This window comes from Danio rerio, chromosome 7, assembly GCF_052040795.2.
Source record: "Danio rerio strain M-AB ecotype USA chromosome 7, GRCz13ab, whole genome shotgun sequence".
Lineage (NCBI taxonomy): Eukaryota > Metazoa > Chordata > Actinopteri > Cypriniformes > Danionidae > Danio > Danio rerio.
The window spans coordinates 3,859,911-3,874,941 of record NC_141027.1 but is presented as its reverse complement, the minus strand read 5'-3'; the positions used below and the strand labels follow the sequence as shown (position 1 = coordinate 3,874,941).

The 15,031-nt window shown below is 43.2% G+C and overlaps 1 long non-coding RNA gene across 1 annotated transcript in view; it reads left to right on the top strand.

Moving 5' to 3' along the window:
• Positions 1–15,031, top strand: part of LOC147842925 (uncharacterized) — a 959,952-nt gene that overhangs the window by 342,475 nt on the left and 602,446 nt on the right. The gene's annotated exons all lie outside the window — the stretch shown is intronic.

Below are 15,031 nucleotides of genomic sequence, written 5' to 3'. Positions count from 1 at the left end.
TTAATATAAAAGTCAGGTAACTCTTCAACTACCTGACTACTGATTAGAACGATCCCAGCAGGCACAAGACGTCAACATGATGTCAGATTGACGTTGTACCAAACATCGCGGGGACGTTGCATTTTGGTTGGAAATGAAAATGGAGTTGACGTCAACCCTACGTCAGACAGACGCAACCTGAAAAAACAAACATCAACGACTAATGATGTTACAGCTTGGATTACAGCTGGCTTTTGTTTGCCATACCTGACAAATAATGTCAGTAAATTTGACGCAGATATGACGTTATTGGTTCGACGTTTGATTTTAGTCACTTTCCAAAACAACCTGAAATCAACGTCATTATTGAACATCAAAATATAGGGCATATGCTGAAGCCTGCTAATAGGATTTTAAATTTGTCAGTAACCTGGGTTATGCCGAGTTCAGACTGCATGATTTTCAAAGTAGTCGTGTCACAGATGTTTTTACACTGCTTGACTATCTGGGCTAGCGTTTCGTCGCTGCTTTGTTTACACTGCAAGATGGATCGGCGACAGGGACATTCACATTGCATGACTTTACTATAGGGAGAATCGCCGACAGCTTCGTCCAAACTACGTCTCACAGCCAAAAACACGTCGTATATCTTTTATTATTAACTACATAAGGAGAAAGAAGCCTTTAATGGGGTAGAACATGTACATGTTTGCTCACCTGGGTTTAAAGGGAATTAGCCATTTCTCCTCAACGTTGATAATAAACTAATTTCTTTCTGTATGAAACGTCAAACAGACACGGTTGCTCCTGAGTCCTGTCAAACCTCCACTAGTTTTTCCTCCATTTCGTGGGTCCAAATAAACCGAAAATGAGCGCTTTTAACTTCTCCCCCAGCCTCCCGCTGACCTGCAGCAGGTATACACACACACACACACAAGTGAAAGCTGCTCTCTCATTGGCTGTAGGCGATCGCTGATGTTATTTTCAGTTAAAACTCAATTCACACGGCATGATTTGAATCGCCGACAGCTCCAGATATTCAGCACGCCAAATATCTCACAGGCATCGGCAACTCATCGGCGATTCTCTCAGATCGAGTCTTTGATCGTTCATACTGTGTGATTGTCACTCACGTGCACGAGCAGCGATTTGCCTGTGATTTCAGGCATTTGTCGGCGATTTCTCAAAACCTGTCGGCGAGCCAAAATCGGGGCTAAAATCACGCAGTCTGAACTAGGCATTAATCGTTTACGGTGTTTTATGCCAATGCAAAATCGGCACGTTTGAAGTCTGTTTTCTTTAAAAATCAGTGATCTCCACTAGCTGAGTGATATCCGATATAAAGTGGGTCTCAGATTGTACAAGAAGCACTGCATTAAATTACATTTCCCCCCCTTGTCTTTATAATATGAGCATTTATTTTATCCTAGTATATTCAATGGAGCTTCTGCACTAGCCTGCCGATTCTGACGGGCACGAGCAAGCAAACGGCTTTTTGTCTTCTTTTACGCTTGAGCAACTAAGGCCCGTTTACACTAATGCGTTTTCAAACTAAAACGCATTAGTGTAAACGAGGCCTTAGTTTGAAACCCCATAAGTTTTGCTACGGTTACGCCATCCGTCCACACTACGTCTGAGTTTTCGAGCGCCGAAAACAAAGCGTTTCGAAAACGCTTTAGAGACCGTTTTCATCCTAAAACGCTGCTGCTCCGTCTCAGTGTGGATGGGGGAAAACGGAGACATCTGAAAACGGAGGCGGGGTTGCCGACATTCGCTACCTGATTGGGGCTTTTGTGTCCTTGCGTATCCTTCCCTTATTCGTCAAGCCCCTATCACATGACTATAACACATGGCGTTAACGCTACCGGAAGACAGCAGACCAGCCTACACTGTAAACAGCAACATGGGCACAGAAATGGGAGCGTTGTTTGCACTATTGTCTGTTTTAGGCGCCATTGTGCAGTTATTCATTTGTTACGTTTAGTAAAAACTCTGTCCACGTCTGTCCACAAAAATACCTCTCTTGCTTTCTTTGCCATCGCGTTTATTGTTCAACCGGCATTTGTTGCTAACAATAACCAAATGCCGAGCGAGACGCATGCTTCCTGTTTATACTAGTGCTTTTTTTTTTTCTGTTGTGGCCAGGGGCAGACGCCGCGCAGTTTCCCGCTGTTTCGATGTACTTTTTGGGCTGGGCTGATCATCTTCTTATGATCTGATCCGCTCATAAAACACTCAGCAGACTGTCATGTTTTTCTGCCTCAGTGATTGACGGTGCTGTGAGCTGTCTGTCACGCTCTGAAAGTAAGATGTTTCTTTTCCGGACAGAGCGGCCCATGTGACATAAGCTGCGTCCCAAATGGCACACTATACACTATGCACTCATGCACTATGTACTTATGCACTTACACACTCAACAGGATAGTATATGTATGTAGTGTTGTCCCAAATGGCACACTAATGTTTTTTTTACTAAACGGAAATTCAAACCGTTTCCCTGATGACGTTTGACGGTTGCCAAATCAGTGAAATAAAGGACCAAATTATCAAATAATACCTGCCGTGAGTAATGCCGCATTCACCATCAGGAGGCGCTATAATCACTCTCGTAGGAGAATTTAGCTTTCTCCATCCAAAATAAATAAAGTTATCCAACATGTGCGTCCGATAGCTCCGCCCCTTCCGCTACGTGAGCAAACCTGCGGTCGTTGAGTGCGTGAAGTGTCCATCATTACACACTTCATTTAGCGGCTGAATGAGTGCATCATCCGGGTTATTAAAGTGCACTTATTATTTTAAGAGTTTTCAGTGTGAACACACTACTTACACTATTTATACTACAAAATGGTGTAGAATAGTGCATAAGTATGCGATTTGGGACGCAGCTATAATCTGTAGCCCATTGGTTCTTTTCTGTATTGACATTGTGCTGACCCAATCACAAACTTCCATGTTGGGCTCTGTGTAACGCAGGTGTGTATTTGTCAAAATAGCCGAGAGTCCCGCCTGTTTCTTACGCGCGGGTCCGCGGCGCGGGAGAGCAGACTTTTGCGTCTGCACTCTGCAGCGGGGCACAGATCAATATACTCCTGTCTGTTCTATCTAGTTACCTATCTGTCCATATAAATATACTTTTTAAACTTTTAATCTGCACCACGGCTGCAGCAACTTCCTCCTATAATGCTGTTTCCTGAACCTGCAAGTCTTTATTTTACAAATGATAAAGAATGTCTGCTTCTCAAGCTCTGAGGAGTGTCAGTCCTGTATTTTAAGATGCACTTGGCCAGAAGACAAGCGCAGGAGATATCATGACATTGTGTTTTTGATCGTCAGCATGATGTAGGCTTATAGTGACAATAATAATTATACAATATTGTTTATATAATGATATTTATACATGATCAAACTAGTGTGCAACTTAAGCAACTTTTCTTACATTTAGTTTTGTAGTTCTGCCCAAACTAATATTTGTTGCATTTTTTAATTGTTTAAGTTCATTTGATTGACAATGTAAAAGCTGTTAGCTACGTTTGATGTTTCATTGTTGAGTTAAACATGTTTTTAAGGGTCTCTGACACATTGCTTTTATTATTTATCTTTATTTTATTAATCAATATTAACTTTGTGCGTCAGCAGGTAGTTTTTGTTATGCTCATTATATTCTAGGCACCCTCAAAACACACAGGCACCCACATTTCCAGTGTGGATTATAATTTTATTTTAATAATAAATAAATAATAAAGTAGTTTTTTAATTTGTCAACTCTCGTTATTTCCTATATATGGCTTTTGTGCTTTTATAGAATGGGAGTTGGTAAACCTATTCAAGGGCATGCACAGATTTTCTATACTTTATTATGATGATTATAATTTTCCATATCTGCAATATCTGTATTTTGGCATTTTTTGCAGTCCACTTAGAATCCAACATGGAAATCAATGTTTTCTTTATTGGCATTGATTGTTTTGAAATTTAAATGTCATTAACATGCCTGTGTTTTAATTTCTGTAATAAATGTGGCTGTGAAGCCAGGATCTTGATGGTTTATTGTGGGCATGTTGTAGGGATGTAACGGTATTGTAAATACCGTCATACCGCAATATAAATTTTTTTCGATATTACCGTAGTCGCATGACTCGGTAAAACTATAGGTCTTCTGAGAAAATTTGCTCAGGCGAATGAAGCGAACGGGAGGTAGCGGAAACGACAATTCCCATCAGCCCATGCTTGACCATCATCCCTTGCGGTCTGTTGTCGCTACAGATCCAGTAATGCGGAAATGGAGTGTGCTGCTAGAAGCGGGGATTAAAAAGAGCTGGAAAACTCTAAAGCGGGTGTTGTCGCCGCGCGCGTACTGAATAGTGGTGTTGTCGCGGTGTTGTTGGACATTGTAAATGCCCAGAGATACCAGCTTTTACCAGATTATATTTATATGATAATTTTCCTTTAAACCCATCTCTATCTAAGTGAGTGAGTGATTAAATGTTGAATGTGATGAGTTTTCAACAATACTAAATTGAAACTTTTTTGTTATTAAAATTGAAGTTCCTGTTTCAAAGCTTACAGATAGATGGCTAATTTGTATGTCATTGACACTTTTGGCACTTTTTTGGAGTATTTTCATAAGTTTTGTTTTTTCCGGTAAATGATTCAATAAATACCGTACCGTGACATTCATACCGAGGTATTACCGTACCGTGAAATTCTGATACCGTTACATCCCTAGTATGTTGTTTACATGAAGAAATCTGTGTTACAAGTTAAACCAAAATTCTATCAAACAATTATATTTAGAATTTTAATTCTAATAAACAGTTATATTTTGAATTTAAATAGTATTTGTCTTGCATTTACATTAATTTTACACTCAAATAGCCAAAATTACAAGTTTCAGTCTTTTAAATGTGATTAATCGCGATAATTTTTTTTTTTAAAAAGCGCGATAATTCGTTTTTTTTTTTTATTGATTGACAGCACTAGTTTATACTAGAAAGCGCATGCCCAGAGTGCGCGAATGGTCACGTGATATGCGTTTTTGGTGGCGTAGTGTGGACAGATATGTTCAGAAACGCTGGGTGTTTTTATATGTGGTTTACCTTTGAATGGCTAGAGAGCCAATGATTGTGAGGGGTGTAACTTCCATGGGGTTTGTTCTTGTATATTGATGAAATGCTCAGTGCTGTCTTTCACTTAGCAAATACTGATTATGGTTGTGATTGCAGTGGATAAATTCTTCTGTGAGTGTGGTATAAATTGATCGTGATGTTTTCATAAAGCTGTTTATTTTCAATTGTGCTTTTGAGCGATCTATTGGTAGTGATATTTCAGTGATAGAAAAATAAATATTTCTATGCATACTCAATTGGTGAATTTGTGTAAAATTTTTGTGTATTTTTGTGTGTTATGTTTAGTATAGTTTGTAGTCGGTGGCTTATTGCTATCTGGGTTAAAGTTAAATTTGTAATATATTGACGGATTTATTCTGTCTGGCACCCGAACAAAAAGCTAAATATTACCTACTTGGGGTTTAAGAAAGGGCCACCGTTACAAAACGCTAGTGTGGGCGCAGATCATTTTTGATCTAAAACGCCTTTTTAAAACTAAAACGCACTAGTGTAAAAGGGGCCTAAATTAACGCCAAAGTCCGTTTAACTGATGGTATTTGAATTACATTACAACATCGATGCTGTAAAAGGAACTGTAAAGGAAGTTTATCAGTATGGGAAACACATTAGCTCGGCATATAAATCTACATCTAACCTAACATGACATTGTGTGTCCGCTGGGTTGGCTTTTTATTACCTGCATGACCATATTTTGATTTCTTGATCCAATATTCCACTCTTCAGTTTTAAAACAATTACTAATAATCAGTTAATTAGACATTTATTTGAGGCGAAAGTCGTAATTAAAGGGACAGTTCACCCAAAAATGTACAGTTTTTGTCATCGTTTAGTAGCTGATTACGTTTTACTTGTTTCAAACTGTTAGAGATGAACACAAATGAAGATATTTTGGAGAACGCTGGAAACCTGCATCATTGGCTTCCATAACATGGTCACAGGTTTTCAGCTTTTCCTTTTTTTGGAGAGTAAATAGTGAGAATTTATATTTTTTGGGCAAATTATCTCTTTAATAGTTAGTTAATGAAGTAAATTGGTCCCCAAACTGAAATGTGAACATTGATTAAACATATAGCCAGTCAAATTAATCATACTTTGTAATAATCTGTGGCATTTTATTGGACAAACTGAAAATTTGCATTTATTTTAGGAGCTTCCTGCACAAGGACCAAGTTTTGATGAAAGAAAGCAAGAATTGTCTCGCTGCTGGAGTGCGAATGGCTTTATTGAATACACACATTTAGCCCAGCAGGAGCTCTGAGTCACATCATAAAGTGCTGAATGTGAATAATGCCTCGCTGATTATAATCAGAGGTCTTTCCTTCTGACTGAAGTCTGGGATTGCCCTCTCCAAAGCTAATTAAACCTCATTAAACACAATTAAGGACAACATCCAGACCTGCAATACAAATCACTTCCCCCCGGGCTTACAAACAAACAAACTGAGCCCCATGGGAGATGCTATTTTATTTAACGGTCAAGTGTTCGGGGCGAAAATATACAACAAAAAAAAAACCCTGTGATGTGCTGTTTAAAGCGTCTTGTTTCTAGTCTAAATATCCTAAAATTCTTAAATCAAGAAGCATTTTCCATAGACAAGCAAAAGCATTGTCTTGTTTTCAGATTATGTCAAAAACAAGTGAGTTTCTCCTTAAAATAAGCAAAATAATCTGCCAGTGGTGAGAAGAATAATCTTGTTTTTGATTTGAAAAACTTTTATTTTGCTTGTTTAAAACCTCTTAAAGGGCACCTATGGTGAAATAATCTACTTTTCAAGCTGTTTGGACAGTCATGCGTGTATATATAGTGTATATACTGTCATATTGTGATATAAACACTCACAGTCCTTTTTTTTTTTTTTTCAATTTAACAACATAAAAATGGTGGACCAGTTCATAATGATCTGAGTGGGGATCGAACTCGAGTCTACGGTGTGGTTAGCAGTAGTTCTTGCTAGATGAGCTAAGTCAGCAACTGGTGGCCCAAGAGCAGAGGAGGAACAAAGTTAGTCCACAACTAATGAATTTCAAGAAAATAATATAGTCTTTACTGAGGTGAATTTGACAAAAAGGAGAGATAATATCTCTCTACAGCCAGGGTTGAAAAAGTACAACAAAAATAGGAAAGCCGAGCTTCCTGAAAATACATACAAAATAAAATAGACACGAGGGTCTCATAACAATCAAACAGCAAAATAGCAAGCAAAAAAGTCTTGAGAACAACTTAACTGGAAACTGGACGAGACAGCAAGAGGTTGGGTTCAGGACTGAACATAGAGCAGGATACAAAGCAGTCCTATAAAGAGCAAAGAACAGGTGGTGGTGATTACGCTGATTACAGGAGAGTTTAGAGGAACAAGAGTCACTACTGCCATCTAATGTTGAGGAGTATAGGGCAATATGTGCGCCCCCTGGTGGGTTGGAGGATGTGATAAAGTGCTGAGATATTACACAGTTAGAGCGGTTTTCAGACTAAAGATCTGCGCGGGATTAAATTATGAATCCCGCTCCCGCCCGCACCCTCCAGGTTTTAGCCCGAACCCGACCGCTCCCGCTTTTATTAAGAATTTGTTGTCCCGCAGCCCGACCCGCCCCGTTTTCTGCCCGCCGCGCCCGATCCCGCTAAAGAGCGGGGGAGAACAAAACCAAAAATCACCCAGCTATACAATCCAGACAGCCAAGCTGTCTGTATAAACACACACACACACACACAGCACCAAGCACACACACACACACACACACACAGAGACAAAGCTCTCTCTCTCTCATACGCGCGCGCCCACTAACACACACACAAGCACCAAGCAGACACACAGGCGTTTGCTGTTATATCAACTCAAAGTGTTGTAATACCATGTATCAAGTACCAATGGAATACCAAAAGGTTTTATATAAAGGTATATAAATACTGAGTCGCGCCAGCTCCGGGCCGCAGCGCACATTATTCTTGGGCCGATTCCGGCGTGGATGCGGCAGCGTCGGCTCGTTTACGGTTGATTCGGGCCGGAATCGGGCAGTGAGTCCACAAGCATCCAGCCCGAGTCCGGCAGCCGGAGCCGGGCCGAGTGGTAAGTCTCCGGCAGGCGAGAATCTAGCCGGAACTGGCCCGAGTGTATTTTGCTATCTGGGAAAACTCTTTCTCTCATTCGCGCGCGCACTAACATACACGAGCACCAAGCACACACACAGGCAAAGCTCCCTCTCTTTTATTCGCATAGCGATTTATTCGTAAATTTATTCCCGCGCCGCAGAAATCTGGTCGGGTCCCGCGGCGCCCGCGGGACAGCCGCGGGAATGCAGACCTCTATTTCAGACTGACCGCAACTTTACGTAGGAGTGCGGTCCCCCCGCCCACTAATATTGATTGACAGCCTCGCGTCACGATCATATCCTCAGTTTCTTGTTTCACGTCCGCCAATTTCAGCATGAGTCAAAGCGATATCACTAAAGGAACACCCTTGCTCTATTTTTAGATGAAAGGTTCACTGGGCTCAACACAAGATCAATATTCTCCACCTTATCGCTCTAATCAGAATTATTACTTGTACCTTTTGCGTGGCGCAGTGCATTTCGGAGTTCTGGGTGTGGGTTTCTGTCGGGGTGCTTTGGGTTGGCGGCTCGGCGGCCGCGGTGCCGTTGTGTTTGCCCTGGTGGAAGCCTGTGTGCCGTGTCACGGCGCATTCGGTGCCTCAGTCAAAGTTAATTCAGTGTGTGTGGTTATCAGTCTCGGTGTACAAGCTCGGCACTTGTACACCGAGACTATACCCACATAGCAAAATTTCTCTGGCCCAGCTCTGGCCCACACAATCTGGTTTTGCTTGGCCCACATGCCGCAGTGAATTACGGTACATGACTGGACCAAATCTGGCTTCCAGACAAGGGCCAAACACAAACCATATCTGGGCCAAGTCTCAGCCAAGTTAATAACTCATAACTGGGCCTGAACTGGGCCAGACAGGGTGGTGTGTCACGATTGCAATGAAATTGATAAACCCATGGAGTGATGCGCTTTAGGCACATTCTGGGCACGCTTTTTCTCAAAGTGACCTGATTGGTAGAATTTTTTTTCTTTACTCAAAAATGATTTTAGTGTATTTTAAATGTGGGTCAAGACTGGCCAAACTCACATGGCCCACTTATCAAATTTTTAAATCTGGGCCAAATACTACGTTTTACATCTGGCCCAAATCTTGTGTGCCGCCTTAAAAAAACAGTGACATCTCTGCCAAACCCGGGCCATGTTTGGCCCACATGCTGTATGCCAGTGCCGGATGAGTGCCTGCTGTGCCAGCTTTTTGCCAAATCTGGGCCAGAATTCTTTGCTACTAGGGTAAAAACTATACAAAGACACAAATGATTTTGTACTCTCTGTTTGGTCTGTGTCCGAGTCGTACATGTACGGCTAAATGCTGATCGTAGCTTAGCTTCTCTCTCTCTGTCTGTCAGCCTGTCTGTTGCAAGCACAGAGCGTGGGAGCGTTTGGCTCAGCCCCCTTGTTACGTTGGGCGGGAAGCCAAGACTAATTTTCATGTTAAGCACCACACAAACTGGCACACTCAGAAGAACCACAATATTAATATTAAATCATAAAAAAGGGGAAACTATGTGCCCTTTAAACTCCAGTTTAAAATACCTGTATATGTTGTCTGTGTTATAATCAACACCGAAAAAAAAACACCTATTTTTTTTTTAATAAACTCAAGTTTGAGAGTTTACCTTTTAGGTTCTGTGTGGTCTAGCTTGCTGTAATTAATGTTTGTGGTTCCTGCACATGTCTGTGATCATCTCTCTTCATCTGAAGGTCTCCACCCTAATCTGCAAAAGTTATTGTATTCCAACTGCTGAGAGGTGCTGTACAAGCCACAGGGAGCGATCATTGTTTTCATATTTCACTATTCTTTTGTTTGATCAAACATAATTCACTGTGTTTGGACCACGTCAGACATATAAAAGGATTACTTATGCACATCACCTCAAAAACAGAGGAGAATGGCCCTGAAGCACACAGCATAAGGTAAGAGATGACAGGTGTCTGTGTTATCTGGGGCTGCTTATTGATCATAAATGTATTGTTTCCACTTCTGCGCCATGGAAACACCGCGATTCATTCGACAACTGTTTGATATGTGAATATAATTCAGTTAAAAGAAGGCTAGAATCATACGAGCATTGGCAAGAGCTTTCATTTGAGCTATAACTTGTACATGTGTCACATGAAAAATATGAAAATGAACCAATGTTCAATACCCAGCTCGGGTATGCAAAATACTGTGTATTTAAGTGTAAATAACTTTTGTACAGTAGAATAAAAACCAAAGTGATTCATATGTGCACAAAATATAGATTCTACACTTTCAAACGAAACCACTTAAAGGGGTCTGGTGCAATGCTAGCCCTTTAAATCTGAAAGAGAAAGTCGATGATGTCACGGTCCTGATACCATGTCCGCGAAAAAACTCACTTAATAGCTCTGTCTATTGTAAGCTTTTATGAATCTGTTTTTGGCGTCTTGTGAATGTCTATCTTTTGTTTGTTGCTTGTTTTGTGCTGTATTTGTAAATTACTAATGCATGATAAAAAAAAGAGAGATTTTGAAAAAAACTCACTTAATCTTGACATATTATTTCTAAAAAATAATAAGACCACATTTACTTCTGTCACCGACTCGGTCCCAGTCATTCCCCTCGCTGACCAGCAGAGGTCACCATCTCCGGACTTCTAACCATTACGTCATCCAGTTCACTCAGATCCCAGCACACCTGTTCTCCATCTCACTAATGACCCACATACCACATATAAGCAGTTCACACACACACTTCATTGCGAAGTCTTGTTTAGCCCCGGCCAGCATTTCTGAGCGTTCCATCCTGCCTGATCTCCCGTTGATCACTTCAGCCCGTTTCTCGACTCTGCTCTGTCTTCTGCCTGCCCTTGACCAAAGCCTGTAACACGGACTCTGAATCACGCTGCCTGCCCTTGACTCAAGCCTGGTAATCACTCTGCCTCTGTTATCTACTAATCATCGTTGAGTTGTATGTTGTATGTTCGCACAGCCGTGCGAGGTGTTGATGTTTAAGTGTGACTTAATAAATACTGCAAAATGGATCCCTCCGTGTCAGTCTCCCCGTTACAGAAGACTTCGCCCAACACGGATCCCGCAGCCATCCAGGTTTTGTCTCACGAAGTCACAACACAAGCTCAGGTATTGTCAACACACCAACAACAACTAACACATCTAACTCAGTTAACAGACGAACTGGTGAAATCCCTACAAAACCTGCAAGCTGCTGCCACTGCGCAACCCACCGCCAACTACTCTCCAAGTCCACTTGTTGTTGCACAACCCCCGATGACTTCCGGAGTTCGATTGGCTTTTCCTGACAAGTTCTCAGGTAACCCAGCAAAATGTAAAGGCTTCCTACTGCAATGTAAACTGTTTATCGCCCAACAGCCTCATCTGTTTAAGGACGAGAATGGGAAAATTGCTTTTGTGTGCTCCCTGCTCACTGGGAAGGCGCTAGACTGGGCTACTGCAGTTTGGCCAGACAGTACCCCGATATTTCCCTCGTTTAATGACTTTCTCAAACGTTTCTGCACTGTGTTCGATCATCCAGAGGGTGGTCGTAACGCTGGCGAGGAGCTATTGTGCATCCAACAGGGAGATCGCTCCGCGGCTGAGTTCGCCCTGCAGTTCCGCACTCTGGCAGCGCAAACTGGCTGGGCTGATGATCCGCTTGCCACGCTCTACAGAAAGGCTCTAAGACCAGAATTGCAGCGAGAGATGGCATGTCGTGACGAGGGAAAAACACTGGATCAACTAATCGAACTTTCCATAAGGTTAGACACTCTCCTCCGCACTCGCAATCCGCTATGCTCAATTGCTTCCAGTCCTGTATCCCCTGAAACCTCCGCTGAACCCATGCAATTGGGTAGAACCCGCCTGAACCCAGAAGAGCGAGAACGACGGAGAAGAAATCACCTGTGCATTTACTGCGGACTTCCAGGTCATACGAAGGTTTTATGTCCCAACAAGCCTCTCCCTAAAACCCTCTCGGTGAGTGCAACCACTATGTTCACTACCACTAATAATGTTGTGAATCTGCCTGTCACTTTGAGAAACGATGGAGATGAGATTGAGACTATGGCCATGATCGATTCAGGAGACGCTGGTAACTTTATTGATTACACGTTTGCCACCACTCACTCCATTCCTTTAACCTCCTGTGATTCCTCCATAGCCATCACTGCTGTAGACGGGCGCCCTTTGGGAGAAGGACGTATAAAATTCCAGACCCTGCCAGTCTTACTTCAAACAGGCTCTCTCCATGAAGAGGAAATCTCCCTTCTTGCCATCAACTCCCCTAAACACTCTGTAATTCTTGGGTTACCATGGCTACAACAGCATGACCCTCAAGTCTCTTGGAGAACTGGTGAGATCATAAAATGGAGCAATCAATGCTTTACCCAATGTCTGCACTCTGTTTCCTCTGTCCAGATCAACACAATTAACAAGACCGAAGACTCTGAACTCTGTCATGTTCCTGATGCTTATCACGATTTAATTGAGGCATTTAATAAGCAGAAGGCTACCAAGCTCCCTCCTCATCGTGAAAATGACTGTGCCATTGAGCTGCTACCCGGCACCACGCCCCCTCGTGGTCGCATCTTCCCTCTCTCACAACCTGAAACTGAAGCTATGAAGAGTTACATCTCTGAGGAGCTAGAGAAGGGCTTTATTCGACCATCTACTTCACCCGCTTCAGCAGGGTTTTTCTTCGTCAAGAAGAAGGATGGCAGCTTGCGCCCATGCATTGATTACCGAGGCTTAAATGAGATCACAGTCAAATACCGCTACCCATTGCCATTGGTTCCTGCCGCCCTTGAACAACTCCGATCCGCCCAGTATTTCACTAAGTTGGACCTCCGTAGTGCATATAATCTCATCCGCATACGACAGGGAGACGAGTGGAAAACCGGGTTCTCTACAATTGACGGCCACTACGAATACCTCGTTATGCCCTTCGGCCTAGCAAACAGTCCTTCCGTGTTCCAGGCATTCGTAAATGAGATATTTAGAGACATGCTCAACAAGTGGGTCATAGTGTATATTGACGACATCCTGGTCTACTCCAATTCGCTATCTGAGCATATCCAGCATGTCCGGGCAGTGCTCAAACGCCTCATTCAAAACCAGCTGTATGCAAAGAGCTCCAAGTGCGAATTCCACCAGACCTGCATCTCATTCCTTGGTTACATTATCAGTCCAGAAGGCGTGGCCATGGACCAGCAAAAGGTCGACTCCGTGACACAATGGCCACAACCCGAAACCATCAGACAACTACAACGATTTCTGGGCTTTGCTAACTTCTACAGGCGCTTCATAAGAAACTTCAGTTCAGTCGCTGCCCCACTGACCGCCATGGTAAAAGCCAACAATGCTCGCCTTAAATGGAACCCAGACGCTGTCCGAGCATTTACCCAGCTAAAGACTCGCTTCTCCAGTGCACCCATTCTGCGTCATCCTGATCCTGAGCAACCCTTTGTAGTCGAAATTGACGCGTCCAACACTGGAATTGGAGCCATCCTGTCCCAACGATCCCTAGTGACTAAGAAGCTCCATCCCTGTGCCTTCTATTCTCGCAAGCTCAACTCCGCTGAACGGAACTACGATGTGGGAAACCGAGAACTCCTCGCCATGAAAGCCGCGCTAGAAGAATGGAGACACTGGCTTGAGGGCGCAAAACACCCTTTCATCGTCATCACCGATCACAAAAACCTAGAATATATCCGGTCCTGTAAACGTCTGAATCCTAGACAGGCAAGATGGGCGCTGTTTTTCACCCGATTTGACTTCCAAGTCACCTATATCCCTGGCTCAAAAAACATCAAAGCAGATGCTCTGTCCCGCCTCTCAGACGATGAGACCTCTGAATTCCATGATGAACCCATAATCAAAGACCCTCTAATTGTCGCTCCTATCCAGTGGGATATCGAACAGGAGATCCTTCAAGCCGCCGAGAATAATCCATCTCAGCAGCCCTGTCCAGAGAATAAAATCTTTGTTCCCCCGTCACTTCGAGAAAGACTCATCTCCGAGGTACATGACCACCCCAGTTCCGGTCACCCAGGCAGCACAGCCACCGTACAAATGATTCAATCCCGCTATTGGTGGTCATCCATACACCAAGATGTCATCAACTTCATCAATAAATGCTCACCCTGTCAGATGTCCAAACACTCCCGTCACCGTCCAGCTGGATTACTCCAACCCCTGGAGGTGCCACATCGCCCCTGGTCACACATCGCTATAGATTTCATCACCGATTTTTATCTCAGGGCAAAACCACCATCCTCACAGTAGTGGACCGATTTTCAAAATCCTGCCGCCTTATCCCCATCTCCAAACTGCCTACAGCCATGGAAACGGCCGAGTTACTCTGCGAGTGTGTGTTCCGGTACTATGGTCTCCCCGAAGACATCGTGTCGGATAGAGGTCCCCAGTTTACATCCCGACTCTGGTCAGCATTCTTTAAAAACCTCTAAATCAACGTTAGCCTAACATCCGGCTATCATCCCCAATCCAACGGGCAGACAGAGCGCTTGAACCAAGAAATCGGCAGATTCCTCCGCACGTACTGTCATTCGAACCAGAACGAATGGGCCAAATTTTTGATGTGGGCAGAATATGCTCAGAACTCCCTCAGAAAGGCATCTACTGGATTAACCCCATTTCAATGCGTGCTGGGCTTCCAACCTCCTCTCTTTCCCTGGTCCGGCGAGACCTCTGAACTCCCTGCGGTGGATACCTGGTTCAAAAACTGCGAAGAGGTCTGGAACGCAGCTCACACTCACCTCTCTCACGCCGTACGGCGTTTCAAGGAACAAGCCGATCGACACCGACGTCCTGGTCCCATGTATTCCCCAGGACAA